Raw genomic sequence first — 12,653 nt, 5'->3', positions numbered from 1 at the left:
GCAAAAAGATCTTGAATCTCCTTAGAGTAGATTTCTTGGGAAGAAAGTCCCAGAAATGGCTTCAATCCAGCAGCTTCAATCTTGATAAACACATTCTTGATTGCCTCATCCTGAACAGATAGGTATGAATCGAAGTCAATAGCCGTAGTGTTCAGCAGGTGTGCGGGAACTTGGTTTGCAATTGAAAAGTTGATTTTCTGCGTGAAAGACAGCTTAGAATGTTGATTTGCTCCATAGTTTGAAATTGCGCGTAAAGAAAGAAGAACTGAAATGGGGTGGGGATAAGTAATTTTGTATGTTACTGTTCAAATTTTTGGACACATGTCAGTCCATGAAAAGTTAAGTAACATCGTGTGTACGTGTGATTAAAGCGTGTGAAGAATTTAATTGCACTACGTGGGGCCACGATTTAAAACACTATTCATTGAAAGACATATATTAAATGTATAATTGACAGTAACATCACTTATTATGGAATATTTATCGATTTGTCAGTTAACTTATTGGAGAAGATCAATTAGGTCAGCAATTGAGTGACCAGTTATGAGCTGAATCATTTTAGTTAAAAACCAACTGACTATTGTCTTTTGAGTTAACCATTTATAGTGGATATTCCTCCTCAATAAATGCATATAAATAAAATAAGGGTAATAGAAACTTAGTTTGGATCAGTTAAGTCCATTTTTGTAACTGATGACTCTTCGTCTTCCTCCTGTCTCTTTAAGGGCTGTATATAAATAAAACCATTGTTATTTGATAATAACATCTAAACATTGATGGATTGTTCAAGCAGTTAAAACATCCCTAATCATGAATTGACACCTCGTCGTTTGGATAAACTGAAGAAGGCTCTTGAAATGTTCGTCTTTTCAAAAGTTATGTCCACTTGGACCAAGGTTCATGACCTCCAATAAATTCATAGTGATGAGTTTCCTGCTACTGCTAAGCAGAGATTAACTGCAAGGAAGTATAAGAGACGTGCTGAATTCGATCATATTTCCGAGCTTGTTAAAGAAGATGTGCTAATTCATCTGATGCTCATGAAGGAATGGAATGTGCTTGAAAGTATTTCTTCTTTAGAAGCCTTCAGGAGAATCAACAATCATGATTTGACTAACTGGTTGACTCTTTGGCAAGCTGCCGCTGGAACAGAGATGAATCGTGTAACTTGGTTTAGATTTTATCAATAAAATTTCTGTTTCGATTTATTGTTCTTTCCTTATCTGCAAATGAATTGATATCAGTTTACAAATAATTAACTGACAATAACTAACTGAAAAGTTATTGTTTAAATAAAAATGACAATTGATAATGACTAACTAAACAATTATATAAAAGAAAATGACAACTGACATATCATCATCAAAGATTAAGATAAATCAATTAAACCAAGACTACTGCAAAAATGAGAAAACTTAGTCTCTGATAATGGTTTGGTGAAGATGTCAGCTGCTTGTTGTTCAGTTGAAATGTATTCCAGCCTTATTACTTTCTTCAGATCATGATCTCTGTTGAAGTGATGCCTGACATCAATGTGCTTAGTCTTGGAGTGAAGAACTGGGTTGTATGTAATTGCAATCGTGCTTGTATTATCACAAAATATTGGTGATTCTTTTACAATGACTCCATAGTCCTTCAGTTGTTGCTGAATCCAGATCAGTTGTGCACAGCAGCTTCCAGCAGCAAGATATTCTGCTTCAGTTGTGGAAGTTGCTATGGATGTTTGCTTCTTGCTGAACTATGAGATCAGTCTGTCTCCTAGAAACTGACATGATCCACTGGTGCTTTTAAGATCTAGCTTACATCCTGCATAATCTGCATCTAAATATCTAACTAAATTTAAAGAAGAGTCCTTAGAATACCATAAACCCACATTTTGTGTGCCTTTAAGATATTTTAAAATGCGTTTGGCAGCTGAAAAATGCGATTGATTAGGATCTGCCTGAAATCTAGCACACAAGCAAACAACAAATACAATATCAGGACGACTAGCAGTTAGGTACAATAATGAACCTATTTAACCTCTGTATAATGTCGTCTCAATTGATATCCCCCCTTGATCATTGTCTAGTTTGATTGATGAACTCATGGGAGTACTTGCAGCTGAACATGTTTCCATGCCAAATTTCTTAAGCAATTCCTTTGTATATTTGGTCCGACTAATAAAGATATCAATCTCTAGTTGCTTCACTTGCAGACCGAGGAAAAATGTCAGTTCACCCATCATACTCATCTCAAATTTTTCCTGCATTAACTTGGGCAAATTTCTCACATAATTTGGGGCTAGTTGACCCAAAAATAATATCATCAACATATATTTGCACAAGTAAAATGTGATTATTTTTAGTGAATTTGAACAGAGTCTTATCAACTGATCCAACAGTAAAATCATGATCAGTTAGGAATTTTGAAAGAGTTTCATACCAAACTCTTGGAGCTTATTTAAGACCATATAAGATTTTGTTCAAATGATAGACATGATCAGGAAGAGAGTGATTAACAAAACTTGGTGGTTGCTCAACATATACTTCTTCCTACAACTGACCATTCAAAAATGCACTCTTCACGTCCATCTGCTAGACTTTAAAGTTCTTGAAAGATGCATAGGCAAGGAACATTCTGATTGCCTCCAGTCTTGCAACTGGTGCATAAGTTTCATCGTAATTTATTCCTTCTTCTTTCCTATACCCTCTTGCTACAAGTCTTGATTTGTTGGGCACAACTGAACCATTTTTGGAAACTTAATTTCGATCGTTTGACAAACTAAGCGATTAATTAATTGGACTAACTGATCAAGTAAATTGTAGTAACTGAACTATACAAATCAATTGACAGTTTCCCAACTGAAGATTAAGGCGCAGTTTATCGAAGGCAATTGAAACCAGCTGAACTGAACTATCGAAGACAACTGACTGATCAGTGGGAAACTGATCAGTTGACATATTCAGTTGTGAGCTTATCCTCTGATCATTCAGCTGTACACGTCGTCAGTTGAAAAAGACATTCAACCGACAACATTACAAAGCAGACTGCAACTCGAAGTGGAACGTCGCATTTCAGAGCTTACAATGTGCGAATGTCAGAAGAATATCGACGTGGCAATCAACGGATATATTGATTCAAATTACATTTAAAGTTACCGTTGAAGAGAAGACTATAAATAAGTGAGAAGAGCCGTTGAGCAAGCAACCAATCGATCTATCGATTCTCAAGCTTGTTGTTACCCTGCTGAATTCGTAGCTCTTACTCAAAGATCAAAAGCTCATACTTATCTGATTTATTTGTAGCATTTGAGGCTACTTTTTGAGCTTACAAGCACAAATCGTTTTATTGTATTTCATCTTATCTAGATCAGTTGTACTTAGTTCAGTCAAAGTATTATGAGATATTCAGTTAACTAAGAGTTTTAGTTTTGGCAGTGTTAAGTGCAAACTGAAGTGGGTATGTAAAATCTTTGTATCGATCAAAGTCTTTTAGTGTATATCCTATCCTTGTGATAGAAGAGGTGTCGTAGGAGTTATTTTATTCTCCGAACATCTATAAATCTTCATGTTATTACTTCAGTTATTTATTCTATCTTTCAGTCAGGTTATTTCCGCAACTGTTATCAGTTAAACTGTTTGTCATTGACTGACAAGATTCCTAGTTTTAGTTTGTCACAGAACTGACACTTCATTCGAAAAGATTCAAAAATCGTGAGTGTTTATTCAACCCCCCTTCTAAACACATTTCAACCTATCAACCGATCCTAACAAGTGATATCAGAGCAGTTGAATCTTGTCTCAGAATACTCTTATTCACAAAACTGATCAACATGTCTTCATTCAATAAAATATCGATGTTTTACAGAGAAGATTTTGACGACTGTAAAATCAGAATGCAGGCTCATTTAGCTGCACAAGATGACGACATGTGGTATGTCATTACTGATGGTCCTATGAAGACTCTAAAAGCAGATACAGCAGTTGCCATTAATGGTGGGGCACCTCATCGCATAGAAAAGCCCAGAGATGAATGGACAACAGAGGATAAAAGGAAAGCCAACCTAGACAATGTGGCTAAGGATATCTTATATAAAACGCTGGATAAAGTCACTTTCGGTAAAATCAAGATGTGAAAAACTGGCAAAGAAATATTGGAGAAACTGATCCAGCTGTGTGAAGGCAACGAGCAAACAAAAGAGAACAAGCTATCAATTACTGTTCAGAAGTTTGATAACATCAAGATGAAAGCTGGAGAATCCTTGCACGAATATGATGAGAAGATCAGTGGTATTATCAATGAGCTGAATGCACTTGGAAAAGTGTATTCGAACAAAGAAGTGGCACTGAAGGTGGTCAGAGGTCTTCCCAAAGAATGGAATGTCAAGACCATGGCAATGAGAGAATCTAAGGACCTGAATAAGGTCAAACTTCATGACTTGTTTGCTGATCTAAAGGCTTACGAGTTTGAACTACAAACCAGAGAAAGAGAACCTTCTACACCTGCTTCCACAACTGCTTTAACAGCTGTCAGACTGGAACCAACTGGTTCAGTTGACAAATCTGCTGATCAACAAAGAAATGATGCAATGTCATTATTTGTGAAGAAATTTGGAAGGTTTATGAGAAGGAATCACGGAAACTTCCAGAAGCAGTATCAGAAAAATCAGTCCAAAGGAGAATCCTATGCTTGCTACAACTGTGGCAAATCTGGTCATTTCATAGCAGACTGACCTAAGCCAAAGAAAGACAGTCGAGTATAAACTGAAAAGGGAAAGAAGCCCTATGAGAACAAAAGAAGGACCAAGGATGACAAGAAATCTTTTAAAAAGAAACATGAAGTTATTTTGGCTGAAGAGAGCAAATCTAAGTGGGCTGAAACTGACAGTGCTGAGTCAGGATCAGAAAGCCCAATCAGCTCAAGTGAAGATGAAGAGGAAGTCAAGTTCTTAATGGCAGATGATACTGAACTGGAGTCAACAAGTGAACATGTATTTGACTTCAGCTCTTCTAATTTCACTCGTGAGGAACTCATTGCCACATTGCATGACATGGTAGATGAGTATCACAAACTTGCTCAATCACTTCAGAAGGTTAGAACTGAGCAAACTGATCCCAATGACAACAAAACAGAAACTGATAAGTCAGTTGAACTGTTGAGTCTAAAAAGGGAGATTGCTCAACAAAAATCTGAAATGATTGAAAATCAAGCTTTGATATGTCAGTTAAAAATAGAAATCTCAAAACATACTTAACTGATTCAAGTTTGGAACAAGTCTTCAGTTGCACTGACTGAAATGCAGAATTCAAAAAAATCAGTTGATGATAAAATTGGTTTAGGCTTTAACAATCATGTTGAAAATTCTGTAAGTGATACTCAACCAAGGTTGAATGAAAGCAAAGAAAAGTACATTACCTTTGTAAAATCCACCATCGTAAATGAATTCTCATAACCTAGTAAACCAACTGTTCAATTGACTGAAAGTAAGAACAAAGGCACACGGTATGGAATTGGATATAGCTCTGAGATTTCAACTGAAACAAGAAACTGGTCACCTAAACGATTCAGTCACAAAAATCAGTATTCAAGGAATGGATATTACAATTACTACAACTGTAAGCCAGTTCAGAAACGATATCAAAAGATTAGTCAGTTGAAAAAGGATACAAATCATACTGTTTCATCCTCACATCACACACATATTGCAAAGAATTCGAGAAAACCATTTGGAACACAGTGACTAGGAAGTCAGTTAGACTGATTCAAGTCTGGGTTCCTAAAGGACTAATCAGTTTAAGACCCAAATGAATATGGGTACCAAAATTATATATACTGTGTGACTGTAGGTAACAGGTACAATCAAAGAAACAACATGGTATCTAGACAGTGGCTGTTCGCGACATATGACCGGAGATGCAAATTTACTATATCAACTGATCAAATATACTGGACCAAACATCAGTTTTGGAGACAACTCCAAAGGTAAAACTGTGGGTAAGGGTAAGCTTATCCATTGTAACTTTACAATTAAAGATGTTTTGCTAGTTGAGAATTTGAAGTATAACTTGATAAGCATCAGTCAGTTATGCGACAAAAATTTCTCAGTTCAGTTTGACAGACACACTTGTTCAGTTAGAGACTCAACTGATGATGTCCTTCTAATTGGAAATCGTTGTGGAAATACTTACAAAGTCAGTTGGACTGAACAACCTTATGCACCAGTTTGTTTTATTGCTTCCAAATCTTCTAAAAACTTCTTGTGGCATAAGAGGTTGAACCACTTAAACTTTAAATCTATTGCATACATGAGTAACCATGATCTTGTAACTTGTTTGCCCAAAATAGATTTTTCAAAAGATAAATTTTGTTCAACATGTCAGTTTGGTAAACAAGTAAGATCTTCATTCAAAAATAGAGGTGGTAAATCATCTTTCCGATGCTTAGAACTGTTACATATGGATCTTTTTTGTCCAATACCAGTCATGAGTTTAGGGGGAATGAAATACACCTTAGTAGTTGTGGATGACTTTTCAAAGATTTACTTGGGTTATTTTTCTAAAAAAAAAAGATCAAACAGCTGCACAACAGATTAAGCTCTTCAAAAGACTTTTAAATGAAAAATCAGTTGGGATTGATCGAATAAGATCTGACAGAGGGACTGAATTCATCAATCAAAATCTTTCAACTTTTTTAGAAACCACTGGAATCAAGCATGAGCTCTCAGCAGCTAGAACACCTCAGCAAAATGGTGTAGCTGAGAGAAGAAATCAGACCCTTAAAGAAGCTGCAAGAACAATACTTGCTGATTCTGGTATTTCTCAAAAGTTTTGGGATGAAGTACTAAACACTGCATGTTATACTCAGAACAGATTAATGATTAATAAGAATCATGAGAAAACACCATATGAGATCTGGCGTGGTAGAAAAAGTGTGGTTTCTTATTTCAAGATATTTGGATGCATATGTTTTATTCTTGATAATGGTAAAAATCATTTAAAAGCCTTTGATGCTAAATCTGCAGAGGCAATATTTCTTGGATATTCTTCAGTTAGCAAAGCATATAGAGTTTTTAAAATAAATTCTTTAAATGTTGAAGAATCCATTCATGTTGTTTTTGATGAAACTGTACTAACTGATAAGCCAACTGATCCAGTCGAGCTAGTTGATCGATTTACAGAGATCAGTTTGGAGGATGAAAGTTAAAAAAAAAATCATATCAATAGAAATATCCTTCAAACACCTGAATGAAAAATACTAGATCTATCAGATGAACATGAACTTGCTCCTGATAATCAGTTGGTGGAGCAAACAAATGATATTCTGTTACCAACTGATACAGCTCCAACTGAAACTTAAAATATTCAGTTGCCAACAGAAGCAGTTGCTGATATGGAAACAACTAATGCTGAACTCAGATGGAAGAAATCACATCCACCAGAATTGGTGATAGGTAATCCATCTTACCCGGTGAGAACAAGAAATCAAATGCTTAATTTGTTTATTCATTCTGTTTTTTTTCTCACAACAGGAACCAAATAAAACTGATGAAGCTCTTGCTGATCCTAACTGGATAAATGCAATGCAAGAGGAGCTAAATTAGTTTACCCATAACAATGTCTGCAACTTAGTTTCAAGACCAGTTTGCAAAACTATTATAGGTACAAAATGGGTATTCAGAAATAAACTGAACGAAGATGGTTCAGTTGCACACAATAAAGCAAGACTTGTTGCACAAGGATATAGGCAGGAAGAAGGAATTGACTATGATGAGACGTATGCACCAATTGCAAGACTAGTAGCAATCAGAATGTTCTTTGCCTATGCATCATTCAAGAACTTCAAAGCATATCAAATGGATATAAAAAGTGTATTTCTGAATGGTCAGTTGCAAGAAAAAGTTTATGTTGATCAACTTCCAGGTTTTATCAATCACAATTTTCCTGATCATTTCTATCATTTGAACAAAGCTTTAAAAGGTCTTAAACAAGCTCCAAGAGCTTGGTATGAGACACATCAAAATTCTTAACTGATCATTATTTTACTGTTGGATCAGTTGACAAGATTTTGTTCAAATTTTCAAAGTATGACCATATTTTACTTGTGCAAATATATGTTGTTGATATTATATTTGGTTTAACTAACCCCAAATTATGTGAGAAGTTTTCCAAGTTAATGCAGGACAAATGAGTATGATGGGTGAACTGACATTCTTTCTCGGTCTGCAAGTGAAGCAACTGGACACTGGTATTTTTATCAGTCAGACCAAATACATGAAGAATTACTCAAGAAATTTGGCATGGAAACATGTTCAGCTACAAGCACTCCCATGAGTTCATCAGTCAAACTGGACAATTATCAAGGGGGAATATCAGTTGAGACGACACTCTACAGAGGTTTAATAGGTTTATTATTGTACCTAACTGCTAGTCGTCCCGATATTGTATTTGTTGTTTGCATGTGTGCTAGATTTCAAGCAAATCCTAAGCAATCTCATTTTTCAGTTGCCAAAAGAATTTTAAAATATCTAAAAGGCACTCAAAATGTGGGATTATGGTATGCTAAAGACTCTTCTTTCAATTTAGTTGGATATTCAGATGCAGATTATGCAGGATGCAAGCTAGATCGTAAAAGCACCAGTGGATCTTGTCAGTTTCTAGGAGACAGACTGATCTCATGGTTCAGCAAGAAGCAAACATCCATAGCTACTTCCACAACTGAAGCATAATACGTTGCTGCTGGAAGCTGCTGTGCCAAACTTTTCTGGATTCAGTAACAAATGAAAGATTATGGAGTTGATGCTAAAGAATCTCGCATATTTTGTGATAATACAAGCACATTTTCAATAAATTACAATCAAGTTCTTCACTCAAGGACCAAGCACATTGATGTCAGGCATCACTTCATCAGAGATCATGCTCTGAAGAAAGCTATCAGACAGGAATATGTGTCAACTGAACAACAAGCTGCTGATATCTTCACCAAACCATTGCCAGAGACTAAGTTTTCACACTTTCTCAATATACTTGGTTTAATTGATTTATCTTAATTTTATCAGTTTTATTGTTGCTTTGTCAATAACTGTTCATTTAGTTTGTCATTTTATTGTTTGTCAACTGATGTCAGTTAGTCATTTATCAGTTTTTATATTCAGTCCGTTAACTGTTCGTCAACTGATGTCAGTTAGTCATTTATCAGTTCTTGTATTCAGTTTGTTAACTATTTGTCAACTGATGAAAGTTAAGTTTTGCAGAAAGGCAAAGAGACAACAAGAATAGTACAAGTCAAGATTTTATTACGAATAAAATCGATACCATACTACATCAATTTGTCCACTACCTACGGCATCTTGCCATAACATCAACTAGTTATTCAAGTCATGACTCCTAATATTCTTGAAGACTTTGGCATTTTCAATTCTTTGAAGCAAGTGCCATTCCTTCAACTGCATCATGTGGATCAGCACATCATCCTTGAATATATCAGATATATGATCCACTTGAGCATGCCTTTTAAGCTTCATTGCTAGTGATCTCTGCTGAGCAGAAGCAGGTTACTCTCCATCATTGATTGATTGGATGTAGTGAGCAGTAGTCCAAACGAACATAAACTTTATAAAGACGTACTCCTCAGCATCACTTTTAAACATCTGAATACGTTCAGGCGTCCATGAAGGAGGAAGGACATGAGTGCTGCTCTCACGATCCATTGAAGTTTAGATGTCATTACCAAATGTGATCTTAATTTATAGACAAGAGATAGGAGGAAGACAAAGAGTCATCAGATTTCACTCAATCAAATGGAAAACCAAATCCCAGCTCATGTTATGAACGCTATGGCGATCGTCTTTGATTCAGTCTTGACTGTAAAAGAAGAAGAAGTCAAGAACGTGTTTCTGAAACTACAAGCAGTTGGACTCAAACAATTTCTGGGATTATATTCTCAAAAAATTTATCCTAAAGTGATCTAGGATCTTTATGCCACCGGGTATGTCACCAAAGAAGGCAGTATCACAATTACTGTAAATGGTCAGTTGCTGATCATTGAAGAGGACTTTTTCTACAATCTATTTCAACTGCCTACTGATGGGCTATTTAACCTTTCTGAAGTCAAAGCTTCTGATGTTGAAGAGATGCAAACCCTACTCTCTTCTGATGGTCGAAAAATCAAAGTTTCCGATCCCAAGAAGGAACTGAAGCCGAAGTACAACTACTGGCAGATATTGTAGCTAAGGGGCTCTCAGCAAAGACAGTATCTTTTTTTGTTCTCACTTTGGAGAAGTTTCAAGCTATGACTGCAATCATGGATGAAAGAAAGATGAACTGGAAGAAGATTATTTCAACATCTTGATGAACATGTTTCAGTCTGCCAAGCAATCCAAGGGCTTTGCGGTGTAGCTCAACTATTTGCTGAAGGTCAAGGGAATGGTGACTGATGATTATGAGAAATCATCAAAACTGAAAATTTTCAATGCCAAAAATGTCCAGCCACCCAAGTAGAAACTGGACATGACTCCTGAGAAGTTTATTCAAGTAAAGAAGGAGATTGGGATGGAAGGAGCTCCCAAATCAGTTAAGAAGGCACGAAAGGAGACTCAGAAGATGGTGCTTAAGCGCAAGCTGATTGTCAGTGAAACTGACTCAGAAAATACTCCATCGCCCAAGGTCATCAAGAAGCCACGAACCTTGAAGACAATGCCTACTGTTGCAGTTGGGACCATTCCAACTGAAAGATTGATGCAGTTGGGGGCCCAACAGCCTATCAAGGATATCCCACTGAAAGCTGTGTTCCAATTAAACCCTCAACTGAGGATCAGCTGCCTCTATCTACCATTCTATCGAAGAAGACAGTCACTGAATTTGGTGACAAGAAGAAGCTTGCTGGAGTTAAGGCTCCATTGATCACTATTACTGGCTGCACTTCCCTACCTACTGCCAGACCTAAGGGAATAGTGATCAGAGAAAAGATTGATGCAACTACATCAGGGTTGAGCATTCCTCATTTTGTGACTGACTCTAAAGGCAAAGGCAAATTGCAAGAAGAACCCAGGCCATCCAATTCCATCCAAACTCAAATTGATCTTATTTGGCAAGATATCAATGAATTTGCAGAGAACAAGCTCAAAGCCTAAAATGAATGGGTGAAGTTCTGTCCTTTGCCAAACAGCTTCAAAAGAAGTCTAAACTGAAGAAATTTATTGATGTGGTGACTGTTGTTCTGAGGGTAGTCAAAGCTTCTACAATTGTTCAGGCTCTAGAGAAAGTATTATTTTTTCAATCAACTGAGAGCTAAGAAGCTACAAAAGATAGTTGCTGAACTGCGACTGAATTTTGATCCTACCAGTCCAACTGCATTCAATGATACAGCTGTGCATAATCAACTGGACTCGGATCTTCTCTCTTTACAAATGGAAATCAAAAACTGGGAAATGGGTCAAGAACTGATCATTCCAGCGGCCTCCCAAGAATTATCATCAGACGAGCCAGCTGAGCAGTCATTTCAAGAGCCACCCAAAGACTCACCTGCTGAAACTACTCAACAGGCCACTGAACCTTCAACATCAGTTGCTCAGCCTACACCATCTTCAACTGCTGAACCAACACTTTATTCATACGCTGAATTATCATTGGCCAACATTGATGAAGTAATCAAATCAGTTTCCTCTGATATTCAACTATCCGCAACTGAAGTAGTTGAAGAGTTGTTGACAACTAAAGAACCAGTTTTTCAAGCCCCAGATCAACCTCTTGAAGAACCGATTCAGTTGCCCTCCACTATTGAACAAGAGATTTTGACAACTGAACAGCCAGTTCAGTCAGTTATCATGATTGAACAAGCAGTTTTGGAACCAACTGAAGATGCTCAGCCGCACTCAGTTGCAACTGTCGAAGTTCAAGCTGATCAGCCGTCTATCATTCAGTCAACTGAAGCATCAGTTGAACATTCTATTCCAGAAATAACTGTTGTCTCAACTGATCATCTGCTTGAAGCATCATCAGACCCTTCTATTTATCCAAATTCTCCTCCTCAAGCTCAAAAAGAAGTCTTACCAGAAGAGAATTCATAAATGGTCAATGTTACAACTGAACCAACTGACGGGGCACTGATCATTTTCAATGAAGAAAACAGAGAGCAACCAAAAACTTCCGGAGCCATGTCTCCAAGCATTTCAATAGAAACTGAATCTCTGATCGAAGAAATTACAAATATTCAGACCAACCTCGTCGGTATAATGACTTCCATTTCTGACATCAGATCAAAGCAATTCTTGCACACAATGCGGATTGATTCTATTAAGGATAATACCATGGGTAGACTGCAGCAAATCCAGAAAGATGTTTCTTCCTTATTCTTTCAGATGGAAGAACTCCACAAAGACAGAGTTTCAACTTAAGCACACTTCCAGTTGCAAGCTTTAGTGACAAGACGTCAAGAATATCTGGAAATTAGTGTAACAAAACTAATGGATCTACTGCAAGATATCCTAATGAATGCAGTTTCTAATCTCTCTTTAGATGTGCGGAATTTATCAAAGAAAGTTGATGAGTTTGAGAAAAAGGGGGAAACAGGAGAAATAAAAGATCAGAAAGAAGAAGACACAGGAAAAAAGAAGAAATAAAGATCAGTTGAAGAATTTAGCAAGAATTATTTATTCTTTTAAAAGATCATAAAGG

This window comes from Primulina tabacum, chromosome 3 (assembly GCF_025594145.1).
Source record: "Primulina tabacum isolate GXHZ01 chromosome 3, ASM2559414v2, whole genome shotgun sequence".
NCBI classification, from domain to species: Eukaryota; Viridiplantae; Streptophyta; class Magnoliopsida; order Lamiales; family Gesneriaceae; genus Primulina; species Primulina tabacum.
The sequence above is the reverse complement of the archived record's forward strand: the minus strand, read 5'-3'. Positions refer to the sequence as shown.